The sequence below is a fragment of the Rhipicephalus sanguineus genome, chromosome 1 (assembly GCF_013339695.2).
Source record: "Rhipicephalus sanguineus isolate Rsan-2018 chromosome 1, BIME_Rsan_1.4, whole genome shotgun sequence".
Classification (NCBI taxonomy): Eukaryota; Metazoa; Arthropoda; class Arachnida; order Ixodida; family Ixodidae; genus Rhipicephalus; species Rhipicephalus sanguineus.
In genome coordinates this window covers 94,289,361-94,317,248 of record NC_051176.1, presented here as the reverse complement: position 1 = coordinate 94,317,248, position 27,888 = coordinate 94,289,361, and positions in this window count along the sequence as shown.

Sequence of the window (27,888 nt, the reverse complement as noted above, 5' to 3'; positions counted from 1 at the left end):
TAACGCCCTCTGTAATCTAAACGCGAAGGCACGCGGAGGCACATAAGAGCCTCAAATATTCGCGCACACAATCTCGGAGGCCGTGACGCGTCTCTGAAGGTTTATTGTGACCGTAAGAAACGTGTTTTTCTTACACCGTGATTCTGACAATTTGGCGGTGCGGTGCGCATGCCCACGCTTGCGTTCCCGCGCTCGCACGTACTTGGCGCGTCTTCGGCGACAGCGCGGACAGCACCTCTTCGTACCTGGGCGGTAGCGTACGTTCGTATCAAACGTCGCTGAGTGAAAATTGGTTCGCAACAACCGTACTCCATTACACTGCAGCCAATGGGCCTTGGCCGGGACCAACGAAAAATTCGTATCACACCGAAATTCGTATGAGCTGTGATCGTATCACCGAGGTTTCACTGTAATTGATTACGTCTAATAAATAGTCTTGTGATTCTTTATTCATCATTTTCAGCATGGGCGACGTGACTCCGTCAGGGCCCGTAGCCGCTGATGGAAGGCTAGCTACCACCTGTGAAAACTCAGAACCGGAAATTTATAAGAAGTCTTCATCACTTAATGCACGCAAAGGAGGTGATGATAGTTGGAAAAAAAAACGATGCTCCAGCCCCCAACCAAATACTTCCAACGAATCTTTTATTTCTTCCAGAGACAGAAATTATAGATTCTGCATTTATAGATTGTGAATCATTGCATTTTTACGTAGAAATTTGTATAACGGGCGCTTATTGTTTGATTTAGAAAGATTATCGAACGTCCGAATATCGTAATTCTATTTTGCCTTCGAAACTATTCGTTTAAAAGCACCAGCGCAGAACTGGTAGTCCTTCCAATTTTGAGGGCATTGATTGTACAGCAACTTTTTACAGGTTGTCTTTCTGCACCTATAGTCCTCCGAACAATCATCATTCCACCAAGGAGAATTAGAGTTCTGCTTAACTGACGAGACCACAAATTCAGCTTTCTCACGGGAATTCTTTAAAACAGAACAGATGCTCAAAGCTTTAGACTTCATGGTTGTATCTGATAGAGAAGCCAGTGAAGAAAGCCATGAATCTTTAAATTTAGTCTAATTTATCAACGTACGTGCCTTAAAAACTAATGAGGCTACCGGATTTATTATTTCAAAAGTAATCGGCAAATGGTCGCTATTTGTAGCGCAATCAACCATTGACAAATCCGAAATATTAGGGCTAGAGTATGCAAAAGCCAAATCCAAAGATGAAGCAGTATGGTCTCTCACGTACATTGGCCCTCCTGAATTTAAGCATGTAAAATTATTATCTTGGGACCAATCCCACAAGCGACTGCTGCACGCATCAGTTTTTACCCTCTACGTAACGTTATGGGCGTTGAAGTCCCCTGCTAATAAAATAGTTCTTCCACACGTGCCAATTAGAGTATCCAATGGCCGGGTGGCGTGTACGTCTGAAGGAAAATAAGCATTGGTGATGCTTTACCAGACGGAAGAGTTATGTCTATAACTATTATTTCATATTCCGGGGAAAGGAGCCTTAACGTCATTTTTGCTTTATGGCAAATTCTGTTTGATATATTTGTTATTTTTCCGCCACCTCTCGAAGGGCGGTCTAATCTAAACAAACGGTAATTCTTAAAGTAAAAATTGGGATCTGGAGCAAGCCAAGGTTCTTGTAATAAAATTAAATCAGGATTTAACTGAGAACTAAGACAATGTAAATCAGTAGTAGCAGCAAATATCGAGCGACAATTTCATTGTGACACTCTCAGGGATGCTATTTTGGTGAAAGAATTGCTGCGGAGACAACTTTCTCTAAATTACTCTCCTTTAGAACTTTACTGGGCGGAGTCTTTTTTGTTTAGACTGTGGGGAAGTAGAAGTAGCACAGTTCAACGGGGACTGGCTGCGTTTTTGAGCCCGAGCATCAAACTCAACATCTGTGGACACACGTAAGTCTAGCATGTGTTCTCGACCAGCAGCTGACGTACACTCTGAGGAGCCACGGATGTTATCAACAGTATTCGCCTTATCATTACGTATTGTATTAGCTTCACTGGCAATCGGCAATTTAGTAAACTCAGGAGTACCCGCTGGTGTTGGTAGTAGAAGCTTAGCAATTTGATTGCTGCCAACCTGAGCTATTCATTCGGTGATGTTAACTGCTAGTCGATCCATTACCCTGTCAGAGCTTTTTCTACTGCTATACCTCAGCTGCCAGTGAAATAGTCGCATCTGTGAACGTTTGACGTGCTGTGCCGCCAGCATAACCATGCGCTCTCTCTTGGACAGTTGCGATGGCTTCCCCCCTAGAGCATCTCCTTTTGTCTACAATTTCTAGAACCTGCATTCCTTGCTGTCTAATTGGGCAATCTGCATAGTTAGCAGCGTGGTGTCCACTACACAGGCAACAGCTGCCATCTGGGGCCGTGCATTCTCGATTTGAGTGCGCTTCACCAGATCTGCAACAGCGCCCATCTGATTTGCAGCCACCAGCGCTACGCCCAAACCTCCAGCAATTCCGGCATTGTAATGGGCGTGACGCTAGCTGATCAACTCTAAATACTAAGGGCCATGCTTTAATTTCAGAAGGACATGATGTACCAGCAAAAGTCGCAATCACTGACTCCGTGGGGACTCGCTTATTGTCTACAACTAGATTTCATTGGTAGACTGCCACCACGCCTGCCACAGAAAGCTTCTCTAGAGTTCCGCAGGGCTTAGTTGCGCGTCTACACCACGTACGATGCCTTTAGTGCAGCCCAGATGTGGTGGTATATATGCATCCACCGGGATCGATGCAAAGGATGAACATTTTAGAAGATCCTTTACACGTGCCTGGTCTCGCGATCTGCATACAATTCCACCGCGACCAAACTGGCTCACGTCGGTAATGCTTTGGTAGCTTTGAGTCACTGCATGGAAATGTTCTTGTATTGCCTTGGGGTTATTCAACTTAATAAAGTGTTCGCCCAAGGGTACCAGAGTGATGGGAACACTGCTCACGCCACTGCAAAGAAACAGGCCAAGCGGTAAGTCATCATTATGCAGAGAGGCCGTCCACGGGGAACGATCCTCACCAGGAGAATCCCTGGGCATCAGCGCGATCTCAAGTAATGAGAATCAAGAAAAAGAAGCCGGTCCTGCATGAAATGAGGAAAAACACTACAGATACTAGTCAATTAATACAAACTACCCGGTACTCAGCCAACCAAACCAGCACCGTGCACCGTCGAACACCGCACACCCGAGGGCGGAGGACCGCGCAAAGCGCGCCCTCTGCTCTGCGGAATAGCTCATATGCCACCGGCATGTGTATTCTTGCGTCGCGCTGCGGGCGCCTTCTTGGTAGCCTGCCCGCGCTTCGCTTTAAAAAAGACATTATTTCAACACAACCTGGAAGGACTACACTGCAAGTCAAGACTACACAAGTAAACACATGGACGAACGCTCACACACTTAGTCCCGGTATTTCAATACAAACGTCTTGAGCACGCTGCATATATTATGCTCCTCTATGGGGCAATGAAACTTATACTTGGGCTAACTTTGCTCATTCCGAAACTATAGGCGGGTGTGCGCGTTTGAACGCACGCGAAGGAAGCGCACATCACAACGAGAACTGCTGTCATACCTCATTTAACCATGCATGATGTCCAATGATATGTTTGCTTTCTACGTCTATTATTATTATTATTATTATTATTATTATTATTATTATTATTATTATTATTATTATTATTATTATTATTATTATTATTATTATTATTATTATTGCCGCGAGGGCCTCCACTGAAGAGGCTGGCGCTGCGGTCGTTTTGACGTCACAGATAGGATGCTCCTGCTCGCCTTGCTTCGTAGTTCTTGTGCAACGCGACGTTCAAGTGAAATTGCGGTGCGCTAGGATCAATTCTCACCGCGTGAAGCTTAATTTGGCCAGCTGGAGATATTATCGCCGTATAAGCAGTGCTATAGGTTGCGTGCGAGCTGCCTTCAGCTTGTTGGTGTACTGTTTGGTGCCGCAGGGCCAGGCGTATGCAACAGATCTCGCTGTAAGTTTTCATCGCCAGCCCAAATGTAAAAAAGTGCGCAACACTCGGCTGGTAAAGCCGAAAATGGGAAAGGACGCCAACGCGAACTCGCAGGTCTGCAGCAAGCACTTTCGTGACGAGAATTTTGTGTACGACGCCGCAATTAAGATGTTCGGTAACAGCTGACATGTGCTCGCGAGCGCTCCCGGCAGTTTATCGCGGGCGTTTGTCGATGAATTTATTGATGCTGGAGAACGACAGGCTCACTGTAAGCTAACAAAATAAGTAAAAAGAAAAGCGCCCGCGTCTCAAATATCTCTCACAGCGAGGTCCTTACGAAACTTAAGGATTTTGTCACGTTTAAGATTGGCTTGTAGGCACTCAAAACTAGCATTGATACGTTGCCGAAAAGTGTAAGCCAAGGCGAAAAGTAAACGCATCATTTGCAAAAAAAAAAAAAAAGAAAGAAAACGAAACGGTGACGATCGTAAAACAAACAGGAGCCCAACTAAAATGAGCAGTGGAGGGGAAATCGGCCTTTGTTTTGCAGATCCCGCCAACACTTCTAAACATGTGCGGCGATGCACTCCGCTCACCATTCCCACGTGTTCGTTGACAGCAGTGCATGTGCACCGCACGCGCGGTGATATTACTATTCGGCGGCACGTTTCCCTCCTTGTTGCAAGTTTACTCGTTCGATTTGTAAAAAGTCTGAGAATTATTACGCGCAAGGTATTTCATAATGTATTACCAGCTTAGCTTTGGCGACATCACTTTCATCGTCCTCCATGGCGTCAGCTGTACCGGCTTCAGGTCACGATTGTAGCATGCTAATTAGACACGTGGGAGCCACCGGGGGTAAGAGCCGTGGTTTGCTTGCCTGGATTATAAGGTCATGCCGCTTCTTTAAGTAATGAGCTTCAAAGCAACGGGGATGAACGCGTAGCGGCCACAACAAAAACGCGCGGCAGCAAAGGAGCAGGAAATGTGGTGTTCAGCAGACGACACAACGCCGAATCCTATGAGTGACGTCACAACGTAGGTGGCGCTACGCTATGTCCTCGCGGCCAATACGCCGCGGTAGTACAGCGGTTACGGTGCTCGGCTGCTGACCCGAAAGTCGCGGGTTCCATCCTGGCCGCGGCGGTGGTATTTCAATGGAGGCGAAATGTTGGAGGCCCGTGTACTGTGCGATGTCAGTGCACTTTGAAGAAGAACAGATGGCCAAATTTTCTAGAGCCCTTCACTACCGCATGCCTTATAATCCTATCGTGGTTTGGAACGTAAAACTTTAGACATTATTATTATAGTTAACTTTTTTTTTTCTTTAAGAATGGGCTGTCCTGCACTCGTGCCGCAAGTAAAAGGAAATGAAGTCTATGATGAAAAGAACAGAGAGAAAAACCACGTGGCAGCGAAGAAAGAAAGATCGTTTTCCCTTTCCCTGCGAGTTAACATCGCCGCGTTTTCGCGTTTTCTAAAATTGGCCTCACTCGCTGCTCATCGCGTACACACGTGCAATCATCGCGCGGACGCGCGCTGCGTGCGCTCGCCATTATCGGTCTCGACACGCACTCCTGCCCTTGGCTTCGCGCGAGTGTTCACTCGCTCACCGGTTCTGCTCCCGCCGTCTTCGTGATTGTATCATCGCCGTCTCTGCATGGTGGCCGTTGATTTTACTTTTCCAGCGATTTCTCATCCACGGTGCGCGCGCACGTCAGCGACATTGAAAGAGCGTGCCGCGCGTTAACGCCAAGGGCTTCGCTACTGGCATGCATGCAGCATTGCGTTGCAAGATTACCGTGCCATGGGAACTATATAGCGGTGAGCTCTCCGGTGTGTTTAAATGCAGAAGGTCTGAAATCTGCGTGTACACAACCGTACGCCGCCAAGATGGGCGTCAGAATCATCGCTGTTGATGCAGGCAATTAATGCCGTCCAACAACCCGAAACAGAGACGGAACGTATATACTTCCGGGCATTTGTTCGCGCAAGAGGTTGTGACGCCGTGTGGCTGGTTTTTCTTCCTTTATTCTGTGCAGCAGTCGTGGCTTAGAGCGTTGAAATCTTCGCGATTTTGTTTCCGTATCATTCAAAGTTCAGAGCGTGTCGCAGTTGCTTATACGAGCAAGTCTGGGAGTACATATATAGAAAGGCGGACAATTGCGAGGAGCTGTGGACGTAGGGAATTTTCGTTAAGCACTCTCCCCATCTAGTGTCCTCGGAGCAAGGTTCATCTCAGGGTTTCTTCTCTAAATAAGTGCAAAATGGAGAATTTTTTTTCTTTCCTTTCACTGCACCGATGGGATAAGGCATGACGCATTTAAAAGAAAATGCATAAAATTGGCAGAAAGTACATTTTTTATTTATCCTATAACCCCTTCCCCGCTTAGAACGAGCACAGATCGCCCTTGCCGAACTGCCCCCAAACCACTTTGAAAGCGTGTAGCTCATCCACTTTATCGAAAAGGTTTTCATCGTTGTCAGAATGATTAAAATAGTCAGAATGATGAAAGCATGCATACTCATGGTGCTGAAAATTTCTACCCGAAATCTCGTTTTTGTTGTTGTAGTTGTTTTCTATTGCCAATTATTCGCACGTAGCCGGTCTTCTTTCCATGAATAAGCAACAATAACTTCATTTTCATTAGGCCAATTTGACTTCTTACGTGCTTGAATTTATTTTTCAAGAGCAAAAACTCGCTTTTTAGAAGTGAAACATCCAATACTAACTTTAAAAGAAATAACCATGTCAAGGAGCAAACTTCTCAATATAACAAAACGGTTAAGGGATTAATGTCCCTTTAATCGTACAGAGACAAAACAATCGGTGTCTAGGCATCATGCATTCGCAATGCGTGCGAGTTTCACGGTTATCAAGCGCTCCTATTGCAAGCAGTTCTCCAGACACCTGGCGGTATAGTTGCGAAAGGTAGCAAATAAAACTTCCTTGAGTGTGCTTGCAGCGACAGTGCGTGGGGGCGCCTCTATTCTCGCGTTTCTCAGCGGAGGAAATGACAGAAGGGGAAATCGCACAATGACTCCAACAACTGGAATGCGCAACAGTTCGGCCATCCAAGACACGCACAATGCGGTCCGATAGGGCGCCACTTGCAAAGGGGAACACGTGGATCTAGATTTTATCTGGCACCACACGAGCGTCCATGATGTGCTTCCCAAGAGTTTTGTCCCTTCGCATTTGCTCAGCCACTGGAGCCCCGCTCTTACCTTTGCGAAGTCCGCTGCTCGATTAATCGCTCTGGAATACAAGGGTCTAAATTGTCCTCGCTTGTTATTTGTCATCAGTATAGGCGTGCGCAGGGTTGCCCATCAGGGGGGCAAAGGTTCATCTCATGCAGCGCCCCCTACCCTACTAAGTCAATGTATGAGGCAGACTTTGCGCCCCCCCCCCTCTTAGGTGATTAGGGGGGGTGACACCCCCCTGCCCCCCCCCCTGTGCGCACGCCTTTGGTCATCAGGTTGGGCAATAGATGTTACTTGCTCTCAGGTTGGGCAAGCGAACTCTTCGCTATACCGTCGCTGCGTTCAGTGGCTCGGATAGGCGGCTGTACAGGCAGCGTGCAGACGCTGTTTCACTCTTGTCGCATAACTCCACCCCCCCCCCCCGCCCCTTTGTAACAACAGGCGATGGTTAGAACATAGCGTATTCCTTGCGCCTGTGGTATGGAAAAGCACTGCCTCTACTAATGCATTTCCTTACCATGTGGACGTTGGGTGCGCTACGGTAAGGACACGATCGATTAGTGTATGAAATTAAGTCAGCTCAATTCTCAAGCGGATCATAACTGATAGGCCCTTATAGCGCGTTAGAGAAACGTGCATTTATGTTGCAGGGCAGCAGTCGGTTTGGTGCGCGCGTGTTGGTTAATTTCATTGACTACTCATGATCGAAGAATGGGCGCGGGTTCGATTCCCGACCACGTTACTACAGTTAAATTGGCGCAAAAGGCAAGAACCTCCCGTTTACTTGGAGTTATGGACGCTAAATAACGCCACGTGGTCAGAATTATTCCAGGGTCCTCAACTACGCCTTTCTCATAATCACACCGTGGTTTTGGCACATTAAAAAAATATAATAATTCACGTAAAGCGCCAAGGTGCTTCACTTCGTGCGGCCTAGATTTTGCTTCTTACTACTAGCAAAATTTTGACAACAACCCTACAAGATGCATTACTTCGACTGGGTAGCGCAAAAACACGGAACAAAAGATAGAGACGTAGACAGCACAAGCGCTAACTTCAAACCACGTTTATTTTGGAACACGCAAGAATATATACACCACTAATCACAACGATCTCAAATATCGGCTCATGATACGACAACTCTTTAGACTAACAAGAAAAAAAAAACACATTCGTACTACTGCGCAGAATACCACATGCGTCGGACGGCGAACACACCCAAAAAACAACAAAAGATTCACTCATTTAGAAAAACAAAAAATTTCATACACTCTTTTCGATTCCACGCGCGACATCAGGTACTGACGCGATATTAGGACGCTACACTAAGGAATGATAGTTCCTTATCGTGTAGGTGTACAGACGGCTGGCTTACGCACGAGGTGCCTTGCCTCTGGATGATGCAAGCCTCAGTTATCTCACGAGTTAATTGTACCTTGTGACGAAATAAAACGGAGGTTAGTTCAAACTTCGGATCGCAACCACACAGGTTAGTTTGAACTAACCTCCGTTTTATTTCGTCACAAGGTACAATTAACTCGTGAGATAACTGAGGCTTGCATCATCCAGAGCCAAGGCACCTCGTGCGTAAGCCAGCCGTCTGTACACCTACACGATAAGGAACTATCATTCCTTAGTGTAGCGTCCTAATATCGCGTCAGTACCTGATGTCGCGCGTGGAATCGAAAAGAGTGTATGAAATTCTTTGTTTTTCTAAATGAGTGAATCCTTTGTTGTTTTTTGGGTGTGTTCGCCGTCCGACGCATGTGGTATTCTGCGCAGTAGTACGAATGTGTTTTTTTTTCTTGTTAGTCTAAAGAGTTGTCGTATCATGAGCCGATAGTTGAGATCGTTGTGATTAGTGGTGTATATATTCTTGCGTGTTCCAAAATAAACGTGGTTTGAAGTTAGCGCTTGTGCTGTCTACGTCTCTATCTTTTGTTCCGTGTTTTTGCGCTACCCAGTCGAAGTAATGCATCTTTACCAACCTGCCCAACTTGCCGCACTTATCAACCCTACAAGAACGCACTGCTACTGCGAGTGGTCACGTATACAACCCGACGGAGCTATATACGCATTGTTCCCATAGGGCTAACCCGTCCGCAAGCTCTCTCTCTCTCTTAATCCCTCCTGACATCGTGCGGCTCTTGTATAGCCCGTGTCTTCAGCAATTCCTCCGCCCTTTCTTTACTTCTCTGGCGTTGATGTTCGCCACACATGCAATGCGCTTTTAGCCGCACCATTTTAACCTCGCTTCTTCCGAAACACAAGCGTTGTTCTCTATAACGCTCGTCGTTAGTCTATACCCAAAGGGTAACCTCAACTGAGCGTTTTTTTTTTTTTTCCAGTAAGGTGGAGAGTTTAGCTAGTTGGATTATTGACATGGTTGATGCAGCATTGAAGGACGAAGATTTTCCGTCCAGTGCTTTCTGTTTCCAAGTCTTCGTCTTCCAACCCTGCATCAACCACGGGCGTTTCTTTACAAGTTTCGCTTAGCTGATGTGAAGGCCTGCCTTGCTTAGGTTCCATCTTCGTTCCTCCAGACGACAGCGTTCCTACAACTGCATTTTCCTTTCACCTCACCACCGTTGGACCCTTTTTTCACTGATGCCACGCTAACAGCGCTCACAAACGACGTTTCGCCACGCACGCATTGTCTCGCCCACCCTCGTATTTTCTTCTCCACGGGACGCTGGCCCCGCTTTCTTCGCGGAGCCGCCCGGCATGCGCAGCGGCGTTGCGAAGTGCCCATGGAGCGCGCGCATTAGGCTTCGAATTAGCTCGGCCAAGCGCCCACACGCGCGTCGTAATGACACGCCAGAGGTGCACGCGATGTGGCACGCCGGGCCAAGCAAGCAAGCATCGGCGCTGCAGAGGCGGCGCGCGATCCTTGTGGGAGGCGCGAGTCCAACAGCGGGGTGAGTGCACTGGCGCGTGCCACTCGGTGCATGCGCGCGGAAAGGAGAACGAGGTCTGAAGACGCCCAGAGAACGGGGTGAAACCAAATGAGAGATGCTCTTGAATTTGGGATAATTGCCAATCTGGGTGAACAAGAAAAATTGGGCAGCCCCGCCCGAGCATTGAAAGTGATTGCAAGGTTTAGCATAGCAGCCTGAGCTTCTCGATCGGATTGTGTTTTAACACTACGCCGCGGAAAGGAAGGGGGGGGGGGACGTCACAACACAGCGTGTAAACCATCCGCTGCTAGGCTAGAGAAACGTCGTCTCACAGCCCAGCGTGATGAGGAACATTGCACCTCAATTGTGCACGTGACGGGGCCCGAGGAACACATTCAGCATTTGCAGCTTGAAGTGTGTTGTGCGTTTACTTCACGCCACGTTATACACGCAGCTGTTCAGTGAGAACACTATACTTGTATTTGTTCGCACCGCACTCGTACCAGCAGCGCGAGGCAGAACGCTGTTGCCCTTGTTCCGCTGCAGAGTAGATTGAGTGGAGAACGAGGGAGCGTCTTGTTGGGGGCTTCCTCCTACTTGTAGGCCAAAGTACAGTGCATGCCGATCCCCGGCTAAACCTTGGCGAATTGCAGGAGGTTCGTGGTTGTGGCTGCGCAGTGAGTGAAAGCCAGGAGCACTCGCTCTAGATCGTGGCTGTTCTACTACACTTGTGCCATGATTTTTTCAGGAATAATAATAATAATAATAATAATAATAATAATAATAATAATAATAATAATAATAATAATAATGATAATAATAATAATAATAATGATAATAATGATAATAATAATAATAATAATGATAATAATAATAATAAGAAGAAGAAGAAGAAGAAGAAGAACAAAAAAGAGGGGGAGGAGGAATTCTCAGTGGCTTGTGTGTAGGTACCCCACACGGAGGGCAAAGGAAAAGAAATTTTAAGAGATAACGAGTTAGGAGTAAGGAAACGGAAATCAGCGTGCAATAATCCGAGGTGGCACACATGCATCCCAGTGTTTCTCACAACAACGCTGGCTCCAAATGGCTAAGATTAGTGCTGGTATGCTACCTTAAGCGTATCCGTCCGTTGTGACCGCTATGGTTCGGCAAAAAAAAAAAAAAAACGCCGACGAGAGCTGCGGCATCACATCGCCTCGGAGGGCCGCGGCCCGGCCTCCCCAACCAGAGTTTCGCGAACGAAGAAGTTACCGCCAGCTAACAGTGGCGTCAGTGCAGCCAGCGCGTTCCTGAGCAGAGGGCAATGTGGTGGAGACGATTTTTCGGCCCGCGCCGGAGCGAAGCAGCCATGGCCGCGCGCTCGCCCGCCTGCCCGGTTGGCCGTCAACGGTCGTCGTGCTCCAGTTCCCGTGGCCGACGCGACCGCTGTGTGCGCGGCGGCGGCGGCGGCGCAATAATGCGCGCGTGGATCGCGCTTCTTGCCCTGCTCCTCTCTCCACCTCGACGAGCAGCGCAAAGCAAACCCGTCTCTTTCCACCGGCCACTTGAAAACGTTCAAGGTCTACGCACGTGGCCCCCTTTGTTGGACGACTTCGTCCTTCGCAATACGAACTGGAACAGAGTGATGCGTGCCAACGTGCGGGTTGCAGTGCGTGGGGCCCGTCCATTCCGCCGCGTCGGCAGCATTGCGATGAATACGTTTCGTCGCCCCTAATTTAACGCCCGTCCCTCGTCTAACCTGTAGAATGCACAGTTCAGCCCGATGTAGTCAGCGAAGTCGTGTAAAGCAGAGACGCTTGACGCGCCTTGGAACTATACTTCGGGCATACTGGCCACTGATCAAGTGACTACGCCTTCACTGCACCAATGGATGAGTGCGCGAAAGGGGTTGTTAGAGACAGAGCGATTAGCATGCAATATACTCTCGCACCCAGCACTGCTTTCCCTCTTATCCGGCCGGAACTACTGGGTTTGAGTGGGCTGTTAAAGATTTCGCCGTTAGAGGAGCGGTATACACGGACGCAACTCTTGTGCCTATATGTATGCGTGTACGCGAGCTGTGAGCTTTTCCTCGCCCATTGTCATCTTTCATTTCACTGCCCCTTTCCCAGAACAGAGTAATCAACCGGGTTCAGTCTTGTTAACCTGATTGTTTTTTGCTTGTTACTCATTGCCTTATCTGACTCGCTGCCATTTGTTTACCGTGCGTGGTTACTTGATTCTGTATAAGGTGAATATTTTGCCAGCGAATGCCACTGCCTTGCTGAGTAACTCAGTGCACGAATTGCAAGGCATGATTACTGAATTGGACAGGGAAAGCAGAACGGTGCGTTTGCAAATTAATGTGCAGAAAACTAGAAAATATTGCGTTGTTCTCGGAAGAGAACAAAGTTTTGCTATAAGTAGCGAGGCACTGGAAGCGGTAATGAAATACGTCTACTTGATTAGTTAGTAATTTACATCGGGTGTTATGGTACAAGAGCAACTGAGGCTAAGCTGCGCCAGACACAAAGTGTTTTGTAATAACCAGTAAAAATTATGTAATTGTAAAGACAGCGCTACAAGCAAATCATCTAGATAACATTAGACAGCGCTACAAGCAAATCATCTCCTAGAATAATACTCGGGTGCATAGGTATATGATATTTGTATAGTTCTCCGAAATATTTGTCTTTCCGTTGCAATGTATGGACACGTGATTAAAATGTGTATAACATGTTAACGGCTGTTTGCATTTTTCACATTCCGGCATGTCTTTCTTTGTAAGCAAAAAGTTGTGTGTGAGGTGTGTGTGCCCATTTCGAAGTCGGCATAGAATAACCTCAATGAACCGTTCTTGGTGACGGCACGTCTTCCATTCACCCACCACGGGCTTCACCAGGTGGAGCTTATTACTTGTGCAGGAGCCTCACTGCTGCTGCCATTTTGATAATAACGCTAGGCGAATAATACGCTGGCTATCTTTAAAGGGAATGTTTATTTAACTGCTTTCCGTGCTGCTAGAGACGCACATTCGTCCGCCTTTTTGTTGCCTACGTCTACTTAGGGCAGGTAGTGACCGCAGATCCGAACCATGAGACGACTAAGAACGGGGCGGAGCGCATTTGGTAGGCATTCTGAGATCATGAATGGTAGTTTACCACTATTCCTCAAGAGGAAGGTATATAACAGCTGCATCTTACCGGTACTTACCTATCGAGGCTTACCTGGAGGCTTACGAAAAGGGTTCAACTTGAATTGAGGACGACGCAGCGAGCCATGGAAAGAAAAGTGACAGGGGTAACCTTAAGGGACAAGAAGAGAGCAGAGTGGGTCAGGGAACAAACGGGTGTTACGGACACCTTCGCTGAAATCAATAGAAAGAAATGGGCGTGGGCAGGGCTTGTAGCGCGAAGGCAAGATAACTGTTGGTCATTAGATGTAACAGACTGGATTCCAGAGAAGGCAGGCGCTAGAAGGGGAGGCAGAAAGTTATGTGTGCAGATGAGATTAAGAAGTTTGAGAGGATAACGTGTCCGCAGCTGGCACAGGACCGGGTTGATTGGCAAAACAGGGGAAAGGCACCTGCCCTGCAGCGGGGTTAGTCAGACTCATGATGATGAAGTGTGTTTTGAGTACCGCGAGCTGACGTAAAAATATACTATGCCATTCAAATATACATGACATGAAAATGCTAATCTGCCACGCGTGGTTACACATTTGTATTTAAAGATTAAGCAAGCTACGACCGGAAATATGAGGAAACTGTTACTTTTTCCACGTATATGCCTTTCTTCAGCATTTAACCTGGATATCTCACGTTCATAGCAATGCCATTTGGTAATAACAACCGACTTTGATAAGCGGTCATGCCCCCGAACTGTCTTCCGGTCTGAGGAGGTAGCTCCTACACACATCGTGCCCCGTGTTAAAACAGTTTTGTGCGTCTTGACAATATGAATTGGACCACGCTGTGTACACATCTGTGGGCACAGATAGCACAGAATAGTAGAGTCTCCATTCTGAATGTCCGGTTTTAAAAAACGTGAGAGCGAGAGGGAAAAGCAAACGCAGGAGGTTAAACAGACCAAATCTCCTATTGGCTACCCTGTACTTGGGGAGGGGAAAGAGTATAGGAAAGAAAGTGGAGAAGAGTCTGTGACGACACTACATAGTCGTGACAATAGCACTGTCCAAGTACTGCGCACCAACATTGTCAGGGAACGACGTTTTGTTTGCACTGGTCGGCGTCTCATTTTTCTTTCGAATGTATCCTCCCGGCCAGACGCGATTCTCTCGTTGCTCTCGAGTCTCGACTAAGAAATAGCATGACGTCGACATCATTTTTCCAACTCGAGAGAAAAAAATCGGAAGCGTGTAACGTTGGAACGTTCTCTGTAACGTCCGAAGGCGAAAGCCTGCTGCCTACGTGGTAATGAGCTACGTTATACAATCGGGGAGCAGACCGTGTTGCAAGGCATAACCAGCCGCAGTGCGAGAGACACGCATTATGTTACTCTGACCATAGGCGGCGCAGGGGGGGGGGGCGCCCCCCTACCTATTCACTTAAGAGGGGGGGGGGGCGCAAAGTCAGCCCCACACATTGAGATAATAGGGATGGGGGGCGCTGCGACTCGGGGGGGGGGGGGGCGCAATGTCAGCGCCATACAATGACATAATCGGGGCGGGCGCTGCGACGAACCTTCGCCCCCCGTGAAGGGGAACCTTGCGCACGCCTCTGACACTCTCAGTCGATTCTTCCCCCCTCTGCTGCACATCACGTGGTGTAGCGCTACCTCCGCGATCAGCCCACCTTGGAGTCATGCGATGACGTCATTGGGACATCACAAATTTCGTCGTCCTGTGACCTCACGATGACGGGGCGTGGTGTCACAACAAGCCGTTCCCTGTCCACATGCCGCTCGCTCGGGGAAGGTGATGTGGGTTTTTCGGACGGATCTCGCGAAAGTCTCGTACAGTCTCGCGCGCAAGTCTCGCGAAGGGCAACGCCAACATCGCCACATAAGGGAAAAAAATGGTCCGTACACTTTCGCACCTCGGGGTCACGACACAGAAGGGCATTCGATGCGCAGAGCTGTTGCGGCGGCGCCAGCACGGCTTAAGACCTGTATTGGATCCGAACAACTGCAAACACCCCCTAGGCCTATATAATGAATACATTCGTCCCAGCGAAGGCTCAATCGCGTAAGTGCGCGTAATACGTTGCCTTGTGCAGCTGAGGTAATGGTTCAATGTCGCGGGCTTGGGAGCGATTAATGCGCGTTGCAGTTGCGGCCACGGTGCGAGCGCTCACGGCGGTGAGAAGAATGTGCTCCCTTTTCTTTATGTTATGCCGCTCTTCTCAAAGAGCGAGGGCGCGCGCGCGCTCATAAAGGCGCCGTTTTCTCTCGCGCATTTTTCCGCGTCGCGCGCAGCAGAGCGGCTAGTTTCTTGGTGCGTGCGAAAGCACGCGTGCCGGCACCGAAGGTGCCCGCCTGCATTTAGGTAGGCGCGCAGAATGAATGACTTCGGGAAACGTTGCGGTCCCCTCGGTTACACACTACGGCGCTCCACGGCCTCCTCGTTCCATTTCCGTATTGGTACGCATGTATACAAGCGTATTGGTTCTGAGCACAAGCCATTGCAACATCATTGCTTGCTTGCTTGCTTGCTTGCTTGCTTGCTTGCTTGCGTACTTTAAGATTTTCACTAGCTCGTTCATCCTGTGCCCGAGCTTATCGACGCCAGCTATGTGCAGTGTGGAAGAACGCAATGACAATCGTAACTCTTCTGAACATCAATGACGATCTTACATTGTGACTCTAAAATTTTTGCAGTAGTTAGGGCGTCCACTTTCTTTCCGAGGGTGCCATTTCGCGATCTCGTGTAAGATGTATACATATCAGGAATGCAAACCTTTACGCCAACACTGCGAGTGAAGATAGATAGATAGATAGATAGATAGATAGATAGATAGATAGATAGATAGATAGATAGATAGATAGATAGATAGATAGATAGATAGATAGATAGGTAGGTAGGTAGGTAGGTAGGTAGGTAGGTAGGTAGGTAGGTAGGTAGGTAGGTAGGTAGGTAGGTAGATAGATAGATAGATAGATAGATAGATAGATAGATAGATAGATAGATAGATAGATAGATAGATAGATAGATAGATAGATAGATAGATAGATAGATAGATAGATAGATAGATAGATAGATAGATAGATAGATAGATAGATAGATAGATAGATAGATAGATAGATAGACGCGGAATATTCTTCTTTGACGCGCGCCCAACAAAGCATGGTAAACCGAGCATTTCAGCATTCCGCCTCCATCGGAAGTCGGCCCAGAGAATCGAACTCTCGTTCTGGTTCTAATCGACGGAACGCTATATCCCCAGATCGACCACGGCGGGTGTGTTTCTGTTGGTTATGTCGCTTTGATTTGCTGAATTTGCGTTTAACAACTGTTGCCATATAAGAATGCGCGAGCTGCTGGCTCGAGCGTTTAATGGGAAATGTCTGTCGTATAGCTCGAGTTGAGCTGACACAGCGGTGAATCACGGGCTTCCTCGAGGCGTGTGTCTCACGATACACCCTGTACATATTATCTTAATATTGTTCCATTAAACCACGGTCTATGCCTACATATTGATATACCTGGGCATTTATATTTCGTACAACCTTTCATGGCAAGCTCTAGTTGTCGACATAATCATGCTAATCGTATTATTTGATTATATAAAAGCCAATCTTTAGTCCAGCTTCCACAACTTAAGAATTTTTACTTTATAACAATATTAGTTAGGTGCGAACTTCAATACGCGTCACCCTATTCGGGATAGCACTTGCTGACAATTTATAGTAATCGTAATTTCTGCTCGAACATGTATTGTTTTTCTTTTTCTGTCACCCGCTCCTTTCTGCAATGCCTCAGCCCTGAGAGTAAAACATGAAACGAAACCTCCCGCTGTCAAACGTATGCGTACAAGACCTCGGTGAAACGGGACATGACGCAGCGGAACGAAAATCGCCGCCTGGAGGACTTGCGCTGACGTCACACACGAGCGTTATTTGTGCTATCCCCAGCGCAGTCACTCAGTCCGTGCCGCCTAACGAGCGAGCAGTCACGCGCGGTTGGAAGGCACGGACAACACTCGAACAACGCCGGCGCCAAAGCCGACTTTGCGCAGACGTCACAGCCCAGTTCGCCTGGCTGCAGTGAGGCCGGCCGGCAGCGCCTTCTCATTGTGCCGCACCGCTCGGTTGAGAAGCAGCCCCCTAAAGTGTGTTAATTGTCAAATGAGCTATCAGCGCGTGCAAACATTCGCTTTCCCCGCCACGGTCGTGTTTTGCTTTCTGATGCTGCCATTGTTTGTTTAGTGGCTGGCTGTGCCTACCGCGTTCTCACGTCCTGGCGCTGCTGCGTCTATTTGCGCGCCGATTCTCGGTTGTGGACGCCCGTCACAATCGCTCTCGTCTGTTATGTGCGCCGCCATGATGCGATTAGGAAACATGCCTGCAGGAAGAGAAGCAGAGAAGGGGGCGTCGACCCCGTTAGAAAGGCGCCGCTCGTCTTATCATCTATACGGAACTGTAGTCAAGAAGCAATAATTGTGCCTTAAATACACGTTCCACTGTCATTTTACCGTTTCTCTCAGATAATACCAGGTTTTTCTTTTTTCAAGAGACACTCAGAATGCTGCTTTCATGTATAGGCATTGCAGAGCTGAATTGCTGCTATTGAGCCGAATTGCTAGTTGGTCACCGAGTCAACGTAAATTCCAGGTCATTGAAGTGCCACCTCCTAAACCACTCTACTTGAAGGAACTTGTGAACCTCGGAAGCTTTTTTATTAGCCGTTTCGGAGAACAGCCGACGCATAGACGTCCGTCAAGAAATTTTGCATTCATTTTTGCAAAGATCAAAACAGCTTTGTAGGAAAGCAGCCGACAGGAGTTATTGGTGTATACGTACACGCAACACGGAAAAGCGTACAGTTACCGTATTTATTCGAATCTAAGCCGATGTTTTTTTCGAAAATACGATATGCGAAAGTGGGGGGTCGGCTTAGATTCGAGTACAATGATTAGGTTTTCTTTTGTTTCTGGCCTTGCGAATTTTGGGGGTCGGCTTAGAATCGGTGCCGGCCTAGATTCGAGTAAATACGGTAATCGCATGATGTTAACATAAGTACGCACACACGCGTGTTATCTTGAACTCTTATTGGCCATATCTCTAGTGTTTCTTTTTTTATTTTCGTTGGCTGACACAACGCTAAGTGCCATCCATGCGCCGGTACATATACCGCACAGCTTTGGACTTCACGTGAGATGCATGTGCTTGCGCACACATATGCGATAGTCGAAATTTTGACGTGTACATAGCCTCAATCCTCCGGGTGCCCGGCACTAACAAGCCGTTCAGTTTCCCGCACATTCTTCGCACGTATAAACGTACATATATATGTACACGCACGTACGTGGCGGTCTCGTTTGATACGACCGGAGATAAGCTTTGATATTGCTGGTCCGCTTGCACGCTTCTCTTTTCGTTCTACGCGAACGCAGTCATCAAAACGCAGTCATCAAAACGAGTTGAGAGAGAAGACACGTCTTACTCACGTTCGACACGTCTCGTAGCTGTAGCCGCGCCGCTCACTTATGTATTTACATCTCGGCTGCTGTGCGGCGGCCCCTCTCGAGAGATCAAAATCTTAAGTACAGGCTCTCAATTCGGCGAGATAATTTTGCTGCCAATAGCGCACCCTACGCGAGTCATCACTCGATAAGGTCTCTGTCCAGGTCTCTTGGAAATAAACCCCCATCGTGAATCTCGTCGAAAGAAACGCGAGGCGTCTTATATATAGGTGATCTTCGGGTAAAGAGTACTGTACTCGCCATTTGGCCGCAATTTCATTCATCGGGTCTCGTCATGCTTCATCCATGGTTCAATCGCGAGCCTTTCCTCGGCGAAGCCTCGTCCGGGAGAGTGCGCGGGCCCATGTAGGTATACGTATATCGTATCTTCTTCGCACTCGTTGATTGCGCGCGCCTCGTTTAAACGCCTGTTCCCCGTTTGATAGCAACCGTTTTTAGGCTGCAGGCTGCAGTATTAACTCTGTCTTCCGGCACACCGCTTCCTCCTCGCTTTTTCCTCATTGTCGACGCGCCAGCGGAGGTGACGACAGCGAAAGTAGTCTCGGTCGGCCCCTCGAATACAAGTTTTTCGCTGCCAGCGCAACTCGTCCACGTGAGTTGCAGCTATACACGTCGCCGTCGACACGTTCTCCATTTGATGCGAAATATGGAGGGTACGGGTGAAGCAAGATAGATACCTCCCTCAGCAACATATTTTCGACAAAATCTCGCGCTGCAGGCTCTGGACTTTTGTCGCCCACGGCCACCAGGACGGTTGTACCGTACGTTGATTCCCACTGGGATTTGCGACTTGCGCTTTGAAAAAGGCACTGTTTCGCGGCAAGGTGGAAGTAATGAATGCGACAGCAACAAATTGGAATGTTGTACGAAGTGAAGCTAGCAGCTAACTCCTTTAGCTTTTAGCTTCAGACCTGGCGTAACTCAACAAAACGCCGGCGGAAGGAAACGCGGCCGATGCAGCGAGCGAAGCGACCTGCGTGCCGTCTATCGCTTCAACTCAAACTGAACGGTGAGAACACTGCATCTATGTACACGCGCTCTATATGAGTTGCAACACGATGGCCGTGGTTGAAGGGGCCCGAAAATTGAACGGCGACACCGGCAAACGTTAAATTCGTTTAAAGAATACCAGTAACTGAAACAGTGTTTACGTCGCTAACTTTTGCTATCGGCGCCGCTTCTCAGTGTTGACGCCACTTTGAGCACGGACATGTTCCAACTCATATTGGGCGTGACTGTACAAAGGTATGAGCCGTCTGCTAATCCCTGTAAGATGGGTACTATCTAATTCCTACCTGGATAGTAGATGGTACTATATACTATCTGGTTTGATTGATTGATTGATTGATTGATTGATTGATTGATTGATTGATTGATTGATTGATTGATTGATTGATTGATTGATTGATTGATTGATTGATTGATTGATTGATTGATTGATTGATTTTATCACAACACATGTGATCGGAGGCGGAGGGAAAAGCGATTCAAGAATGGCTTGAGGAAGTCCTTCACCCCCGTACAGGCAAAGACAGCAGCTAAGGTACAAGCATTTGTTCACGCTGTTGATAGATACACTTTATGATAAACCATTTTTAAACACAACATGCAATTTTAATAAACCAATTAAATGCACAACCTTACTTGGTATCCTACTCAGAACGTCATGCATTTGCATACACCGTATTCACATCAGCGTGATGCACTAGCAGAACACTTCATGACAACCTAAGCGTTGCATTAGTCAATTCAAGTATACAAATACTTACAAACAGACAATTTTAGACTAAAAGTTTAGGCTAAGAAGAAACCGTACAGGTCAGATAAGTTTACATCGCGAATTTCAAGTCGTTTATTGTTATAACCATTTAATAAACGCGGAACTTTGTTATTGATCATTTGCCAACCATAACCTGTTCGACTATGCGGAACGTACCATGTTTCGGTTGTTCGTATTTTATATGATGCTTCTTTCGGGCGCAACTTTACTAACCCCATGAAGAGAGAATTGTGATGCTCGTAGTGTAGACGATAGTCACGGAGCAATCTGTAGTCTGCACTCATATATGTGTTCTGTTTAAATTATTTTAAACTTTTTAAAGAGTTGTCCAGAAGGATGCAAGGTTGGTACATCCTCAGTTATTCCCAAAAATCTTTTTTCAGTCAGTAATAGCCGCCAGTGGCTCGTTTCTGTAGTGGTCCGCCAGACCAAATGACAATAATTTAGGTACGAAGCGAAAAGGGCATTATAGATCAACAATTTCACTGACTTTGGGATTAGATATCGTTATCGATTCACGACACCAGTTATCATACATAACTTTCGTAATACTGTATTAGCGTGCTCATCCCGCTGCAGTGATTTTGAGAAATACACGCCAAGTACCCTAATGGAATTAACCAGCTCAATCTCTGAGCCGCAATAAACAAGGTTGCCTTTTGCAAAAACCTGCCGGCCAATAGAATGAAAAAGCACGGCCTTTGTCTTTTAAATGCGAAGCATTTCTTAGCGAACCTTTGGCACTTTGAGCGTTTCTATCTACGTATCTATCTATCTATCTATCTATCTATCTAGCCGCCTACACGTCTGGGTGCTCTCATGGTCGCCTCCTTAACTTGGTGTAGACCAAAACAGGCATAGGAGGGTAAGAGGATTTGACAAATATGACTGTCGGGTCATGACATGAATAACGTGAAAATGCGGTCGCGTACGTCGTCAGACCCTTTCCTCCAGACACGTGTGACACATACCCGTTTACCACAGGCCGCGGTGTACGGGTATGTGCCACAGGTGATTGACAGTTTATATATACCCAGGAGCGGCGAGAACAGACATTGGTAATTTAAATGCGAGAGCGTTAAGAAAAACCGACATCCGCAGCGTTGACCTCGCGAATGGAAAGAATGAAAATTAGGATCCCAGCAGGAGTCGAACCTAAGCATTCTGCGTGGCATTCAGGTATTCTACCCCAGAGCCATGCCAGGTCTATAAACTGGTTTGGAAAAACAGCCTATGCAGGCGTAATGTCGGTGCAGCGTCAATTGTGGTTGTGGCGCTGGCTATCTATTTTTATAAGAAAGCAATAAACACTACGTATGTACTACCATGATACATGCGTCATATCAGATTAACGTCTTTGGTTCCAGTGTTGGCTCCGGTTTTATAGCAAATAAACAATACATTTTTATTCCTATGATTCAGCAAGCTATATTGAAGGATTGCTCGACCCCGGAGCAGTACATTAACGAAAGTTACGTGTGATATTCACATGATTGCACCATAAAGTGTACTTAGTTTCGATAATGCTGACGTATGTACCCTAACGTGAGGGCTGGCGTTACGTCGCACCATAAGTTGCCCTTTGAACGCCAGTGTCGTCGATGTGCCTGGTAAGCCCACGATGTGCACACAGCTACTGCGCTTACAAAAACACGTCGATCCACCTCGTAACGCTTGGCTCAAAGCCATAAAATGCAGCATAGAAGTACTCGCTGAATGCTTCGCATGAAACCGATTCCCACAACGCGTGGGATCTGCCGAATTTTTTTTTATATTCATCGTTATCTGGTTGCCCATGTGCTTAATTCCTCTAACACGACATTAGCTTTGTGAAAGACATAGGCATCTGATGGAGACGAAATGAATCTGCTGGGGTCGTCAGCGTAAATTAAAAATTTGACTTCTGAAGAAATGTAGACTATATCCAGGGCTGGGCAAAGATACTTTGAAATTGTATCGCGATACGATACAAGATACTCAGGCAAGAAGTATTGGAGATACAGATGTAAGATACTGCTGCAAAAATTGTATCCGATACGATACTTGGCAATTGTATCTTAAGATACTTCGATACATTCTCAGATTTGTTATTATAGATCCATATAATGTAGCAGCAAACGCCTATGCACGAAAATGTCTGCTTCAAAATTTCTTAAGAGTGGCCTATTTTGTTTCACTTGAATGAAATGTCTGTTAGTATCTCAAAAGTTTTGCCCTTCTTGCTCAAAGTACATTAGTTTCCTTCCAAATTAATTTATTGGGGTTTGGTTTAGCTTCTTCACAGGACAATTCTTTGTACATTTCGCTGACAGCGCTACTTGCATTGCACAGCTTGCCGACCATCTAGCCGGTTGCCATATAATCACAACAACTTCAATGAGAAGCCTTCTCACGAAGGCGCAAATAGCGGTGTGGACTTTTACTTTGTCCGTAAAAGACAGCTTGCAGAATGCCGTATATCCGGACAGGTGTACGGCAGCAACAACGCTGGTAGCGATTTTTGTTTTCTTTTTTTTTTTTTGGGGGGGGGGGCATGGTGTATACTAGGGGTTTGAGCCATTTCGCTAGCGGCCCGGCCCGCACACATGACCGTCTTCGTCTCATTTGTTGTTATTTTCTAAATAAGTATGTTCGTGATCTGCACAGACATGACTGGTCTCAAGCATTCCTTTCTTGAGGAACATGTGGTCACCATGTGCTAAAACATAACCGTGGAACAAAAACTCTATATTTCAGAATCCGCGTCCAGATATCAGTCATTCTGTACATCCCTATCGATGTTTCTCGAATCCTGACTCTAAATCCCCTTCAGAAATGACCTATATATGAGATACGGGAAAGGCTTCCTCTCAAACGTCATTTTGTTGAAACTCTCTCCCACCACCTTCACTGCCCAGGCCCTTGCAACTAAATTTCGCGACTGCGGTCCGCTGGCTATAAGCTCAGTTTGAGACCCCTGGTGTATACGTAGATGACCTAAAACTGCAATGAATTCTCATATTCTACTTATCTGCTGGCGTAAAGGAACCTATACTCACTCACGTGCAATCTTTTTAGCAATTTTCTTCAACGAGAGAACATGTGCAACACAGATACGTCTCAGACGTATTGTATATTTCCATAAAGCGTCGCAGCACACCGCCGCTATTCGCGCTATTGCCACTTATAGCTCCCGTTACGTGGCGATTAGTAATGCGAAAAATATTCAAGAAAGCCTGAAACAGGAAAACAAATATAAGTAAAAGAGAGAGGTGGTTGTGTATCAAACATTCACATTGAATTTGTACAGAAACACAATACAGACGGCGCCCTTAATAGCTACGAGCATGAAGTATTGTCAACTTACCTGTTGAGACAATGGAAAATTCAGTGCCTATGGAAAATTGCCTAAAACGGCTCGTTGGGACGTTCATGAGCAAAACAGAGCATTCAGCAAAACAAAGTTTCTCGAATCCCCTTCCTAACATCTTTAAGATGGCTCCTAATGATTGCCATTATTATAACGCAAACTCAATTTCGCTATTTTCTTAAGCGGTAAGCAGAATGTTTTGTACTGTTTACTCAAGGCACGCCCACATAATTATATATTTGTTTTCACAATCGCCTTGGCAACGTGTAAATGTGTAAACAGTAGTGGAAATAAAGTAGACAGAAGAATAATAAAGCAGAGATCTTAATTTGGGAGCGCGTTGCAAAAGACATACTGCAGTGACCAGACCGGAAAAAACAGTGCAGAGACTTAGGTAATGTAAGGGATGTAAAGTGACAGCTAAGAAAGCACTTGTGCTAATAATCAAATTATGATTTCATAAATTCTTTGAATAAATGTAGCAAGAAGTGAAAAATACGGTACGCCAAGATAGTTTCTGTTAGGTAAACGCTTGCTCTTTTAGATCAGTACCAGTGGTGCTAACGTTGTTAGATTCTTATTTGCATATAAGTTAATTCATGGCATGCAAGTCAAACTTACATCCACGAGATCATTCAAATCGCTGATATGCAAAATCCACACGGCGCAAAGGAACCCCATTCTTGCACGCATCACATTTCGTTACGGAGCAAGACTCAAGAGAATCTTCAATAACGACGCTGTAGCAACACAAGAATTTGCGCAATAGACGCGGCGCAGGACAGTGGCTAAGAGCAAGTGTCGCGGCATTGGCGCAACTAAAAAGAAAAGAAATCGAGCAAACAAAAGGTACGTGGGCTGGACGCAGACGTCCGCGCGCTTGTCTTCCTCATCTTCTGCCCGCACTGGGGTACTCTGGCGGAAAAATAAAATTGCGTTACTGCCCTAAGACTTATTCAGATGGCTTAGTGGCACCAGTACCAGCTTGAGAAGCGGAGATTGGCCAGCGATTATTGTTTCGCACGGCTGTGTTGCAATAGAAGTATCTTGTATCTTAAGATACACGATACATTATCGAATGTATCGGAAATACAGATACAGATACTCGTCTTCCGAGAAGTATCGCGATACAGATACAAGATACTCATAGAGTATCTAAGATAGTATCTAAGATACATGTATCTTCGATACTGCCCAGCACTGACTATATCATTGATATATAAATTGATGTATAAACTAAATATCAAAGGCCCGAGAATGCTGCCCTGAGGAACTGCCAGTTTGGTACTGCCAAGATAGCACCATATTTGTGTGCCGCCTAACTGCGTTCGAGTACGCGTTTTCTTCTCGCAGCAGCTATACAGTGAGCATGTCTGTCATTTAGGGGATCGACCCAAATATTATAACTGCCACAAACGAATGGCAAGAGAAAGCGTATCGTAAAGGTATTTAAATTCCGGAGTTTTACGTACCAAAACCACCATACGATTACGATTACGATGCATGCCGTAGTGGAGGAGTCGAGATTGATTTTGCCACTTGGGTTTCCTTAGCGTACACCTACATTAAGGTACACGGGTGTTCTCGCATTTCGCCCCAATCGAAATGCGGCCGCCGTTGCCAGGAATCGAATCCGCGTACTCGAGCTTGGCAGCGCGGCACTTTATCTGCTATTAGGTTTCGCGGCGGATGAAAACTTCATGGTTTGGAGCTGTTTACGTGCTATACGTGTGCTTTGGCATGGTCCGCACGTTGCACGTTTTCTGAAAACTACATGAGGAAAACAAGATAGGTAATATTCATTCAGTATAAAAAAAAGAAGGAGCTTTTCAGGATTCTCAGAAGTACGGCGTGCTGCCAGCCGCCGGAAACCGGAAGCCTGACACAGCTATACGAGAAAATTACGCCCCATGCTGGAGCAGACAAAGGCGGACTTCGGAAACCATTCTGGAAGGCCGTTTCCGTCGACCCTCTTTGCACAGTGACGTAACGAAAACACACCACGAACAGAACATAGAAACGCACGCAGAACTAAAGACAAAGCCGTGGCCGGGTCCTTTGAAGACTTAGGAGTCGAGGTTGCGACTTCAGAAACAAAGAAAGAAAAGGAAGGCAAGCTGGGGGAGGATGGGACGAAAGTAGCGAGTTCGTGCGTGCATACGGTGAGGCAAGAGCAAAAAGAAAAAAGGAAAAACGCCGAAGAATGAAGGGGTGACCTCTGTTTTCGTTGTCTTTTATGGAAGGCGAATAGTCTCAAGAACTGGCCCTGTGGAAGCGAGCGAGTCTGGCGTGGGGGCGTGTGTACAGCCTTGAACTGTGCTTCCGCGTTTACGATTTCTCTAGCCATTAAGCCACGGCGAAGAAACCCTGCGGCAACGTCCTCTCATCGGTCACGATTTTTGAATGGTGCATCGCGTACCCGACACGTGTCGGTGTCGCCCTCACGATTCCCTCATTTGTGGCCTGCTACCTCTCTCATATAGCGGTGGAAACCACGAAAAAGGTCCATAAATCGATTTAAGATTGTCGTAAAGCGCAAAACACTTGGAGCTTGCATTTCCTGAGCAGGCTATAGCTGTTGTTTTCCGGTTTCCTTTGCCATGCGCGTCTCGTCCCTAAAGGCAGCGAAAAAGAAGGGGGGGGGGGAGGTGGAAGAAAGAGTTTGCGGCGAAAACGCATGTATAGACGGGTGGGGCTGGATGCTTGTGGTCATTCTGCAGGAAGTCACGAAAGCGCCGATCGAGTCTGTCGACCCCGCGATACTCGGATACGGAACTGTGATCCTGCTTGCGGCGGCGGTACGCGTCCCGGTCGACCACTCCAGGAGTTTGGAATAAAGAGATAACATCTGAAACAAACGCAGACAAAATATAAGGCACGACGAATTCATTTAGATTCACTGCTGTTACAACATGATGTGCGCATTTAGCACACTGTGCTAAGGCAGTCAGTGCAGGCGTATACAGTCACTGATGCCACGGCCGCTGAATGCAAAGTGCGCTTGCATACAGCGGCCGTTCCTCATGCGGAATCAATTCGCAGTCCCAGTTCGCTTCGAGTTCACGAGGAAAACGTCTTGTACTTGTGGCAAGGCTAAGCGTCTCGAGTTCACGGGGAAAACGTCTTGTACTTGTGGCAAAACTCAGCGTCTCGAGTTCACGGGGAAAACGTCTTGTACTTGTCGCAAGGCTCAGCGTCTCGAGTTCACGGGGAAAACGTCTTGTACTTGTCACAAGGCTCAGCGTCTCGAGTTCACGGGGAAAACGTCTTGTACTTGTCGCAAGGCTCAGCGTCTCGAGTTCACGGGGAAAACGTCTTGTACTTGTGGCAAGGCTCAGAGTCTCGAGTTCACGGGGAAAACGTCTTGTACTTGTGGCAAGGCTCAGCGTCTCGAGTTCACGGGGAAAACGTCTTGTACTTGTCGCAAGGCTCAGCGTCTCGAGTTCACGGGGAAAACGTCTTGTACTTGTGGCAAGGCTCAGCGTCCCGAGTTCACCCTCGTATACATTTCCCTGTTGGTGCGAGAACCAACTGCTACTGTCGGCACTCATGAAAGTATAGAACAGTACGCACGTAGCAGCAGGTTCTGTTCTGTTCTGTTCTGTTCTGTTCTGTTCTGTTCTGTTCTGTTCTGTTCTGTTCTGTTCTGTTCTGTTCTGTTCTGTTCTGTTCTGTTCTGTTCTGTTCTATTCTTCTATGCCAGGTGGCTTGCTGTAGAGAGGTTTAGGTTTATATCCCCTCGGACATTCCATCTTTATAAGTTTTGCAGCGCAAAAAACAGGAAAGTGTTTACCCCAAGAAAGAAAAATGAACAAGTAAAGAAAAAACATGCAGCAAACTGAAACAAATAAGAAAATAAGATGAGAATGGACAGTTTACTTACAGGAGTTTACTTTTTAGTAGAACGTTCGCACGCACACATTTCTGTCCAAGTTCCACCCACAGTGTACGGACTAACACATCGCGCTGTTTTTAACTCAGCCACTTTCGAGATACAACA